Source organism: Stomoxys calcitrans, chromosome 4 (assembly GCF_963082655.1).
Source record: "Stomoxys calcitrans chromosome 4, idStoCalc2.1, whole genome shotgun sequence".
NCBI classification, from domain to species: Eukaryota; Metazoa; Arthropoda; class Insecta; order Diptera; family Muscidae; genus Stomoxys; species Stomoxys calcitrans.
Window position 1 is genome coordinate 105,935,191 of NC_081555.1, and position 2,493 is coordinate 105,937,683.

General features: G+C 37.6%; 1 non-coding gene across 1 annotated transcript; it reads right to left on the minus strand.

Annotated features, from left to right (window-relative positions):
• Window positions 1-820: 820 nt before the first annotated feature.
• Window positions 821-892, minus strand: Trnam-cau (transfer RNA methionine (anticodon CAU)). The gene has a single exon. It is a non-coding gene; the product is annotated as a tRNA-Met (tRNA).
• Between the last annotated feature and the right edge of the window lie 1,601 nt (window positions 893-2,493).

Here is a 2,493-nt window from a genome sequence, read left to right on the forward strand (position 1 = left end):
ACCCGATTTAGAGTTATAAGCGCGTAGTTATGACAATTTTCAATAGATTGGCATGAAATTTGCTATGAAATATTGTATTACTCATGTGTCAAGTATGGTCCGAATCGGTTTATAACCTCATATAGCTCGCACTTTAACCGATCTCTAGATAATACTTTTTGAGACTCTAGAGGGCGCAAGTTTTATCTGATTTGACTGCAATTTTGCACGATGAATATTCCTATGTCCTTCAACAGATGCACCAAGTACTGCCCGAATCGCTCTATAACCTGATATAGCTCCCATTTAACCGATCTCCCAAATATACTTCTTGAAACTCAAGAGGGCGCCTTTTTTAATCTAAGTACACAGAAAAAATATTACGAAAATTTTTTTCAATTAAAAATTTTATTAAAACTAAAAATGCTTTCAATTAAAAAATTAATTGAATCAATAATTTTTTTATTAAATCCGGATTTTTTCAATTACGATCGTAATTGAAATTTTGGAAATTTTCAATTAAAAAATTAATTGATTCAATCAGTTTTTAATTGAATCTAAAAAAATTTTATGTAAAAAAATGTAACTGAAAATTTAATCTTTTTCAATTAAACAATAACGTCTAAGACCACCAAATTTTTTTCTTTTTGTTTCTCAATTCGTTCTCCAAAAGAGCTGATTTTATAGAGGGAAAACAGCTGTTTTTATTGAATTGGCGAACGAATCGAGTGAAAAAAAGAAAAAAATGTTATGTTATCTACATCATATAGAATTCTAAAATATCACTTAAGCTCTTAAAAAGACTAAAGTCAGAATTTGTTTTAGATAATGACTGCAACTTTAGCAGAGCAAGGTTTCGATCCTCGGACCTCTGGGTTATGGGCCCAGCACGCTTCCACTGCGCCACTCTGCTGTTGCGTAAAGAAGAGACTATTTTAAATACAATGCCACAGAACAAGGACTTTTTGAAGTTATCAAAATTTAAAACTAAAATTGCATATAAAAAATGAAGTAAAAACGTAGTTCGGATACCTACCGGAAGTATATATTAACCATCTTTCTTCATGCGTCATTAATGAACCCATAGCAGTAATATCGAAATATGGTCACTCGACATACGTTCCGTGTTTGGTCCAACACGGAACGTATGTCGAGTGGCCCACAAAAAAAAAACCAATTCACTGTTCAAGTTTGTAAAACCGAATATTGGTCTTTATGGCAGCTATATCCAAATATAGATCGATCTGAACCATAGATGACACGGATGACCTAACATAGGCCAGACGGATTTGCCCATGTTGCCCATGAACATTCCATTAAGGACCAGGGATAAATTTCTCCCATATCAATGAGTGATGTCCGAATCAAGTTGTTAGCTCAATGATTAGGGGCCTCCTTTTTCAAGCTGAGTCCAAACGGCGTGTCGCAATGAGACACCTCTTTGGGTAGAAGTTTTAACATGGCATAGTACCTCACAAATGTCCCCAGCATTAGGAGGGGATTACCACCGCTGAAATTTTTTTTCTGATGTTCTCGCCCGAATTCGAACCCGGTCGTTCAGCGCCGGACATTCTAACCTCTCCGCTACGGTGGACTTCCAACATAGGTCAGTATGCCAAATTTCAGCGAAATCTAATAATAAATGCACCGTTTATGGGCTTAAAACCTGAAATCGGGAGATCGGTTCCTCTGGCAACTATAGCCAAATACAGACCGATGGGGTCCATATTGATCGCGGAAGTCGAGGGCCTATCACAACCCACTGTGTCAAATTTCAGCGAAATCGGGTAATAAATGCTGCTTTTGTGGGCCCAAGGGCACGGGTATCGAAAACATGGGTCAACATTTCAGCGAGATCGGAAAATAGATGCGCTTTTTGGGTGCTTAAGACTTTAAATCGGGAGATCGGTATATAAGGCAGCTGTATCCAAATTAAGACCGATAGAGGACATCCATATTGAACGTGGATGTCTAAGGGCCTAACACACCTCATTGTGCCAAATTTTAGCGAAATCGGGATTTAAATGCGCCTTTTATGGGCCCCAAGACTTAAAATCGGAAGATCGATATATATGACCGATCTGAACCATTTATGACACGAAAAGCCTTACATAGGTCACTGTGCCAAATCGCCGCAATATCGGATAATAAATGTTCTTTTTATGAGCCCAAGACCTTGAATCGGAAGATCGGTCTATATGGCAGCTATATACAAATATATAACGATCTGGGTCATATTGAACACGGTTGCCGAAGAGCTTAACACAGCTCACTGTGTCAAATTTTAGCAAGATTGGGTAATAATTACTGGTTTTATGGGCCCGAGAACTTAAATCGGGAGATCGGTATATATGGCAGCTATATAGAAAGATCGGGGCCTTATTGAATAAGGACATCACCGTGTCAAATTTCAGCAAAATTGGGTAGTAAATGCTGTTTTAATGGGTCCAAGACCTTAAATCGGGAAATTGATCTATATGACAGATATATCCAAATATGGAAAGATTGTGGCTA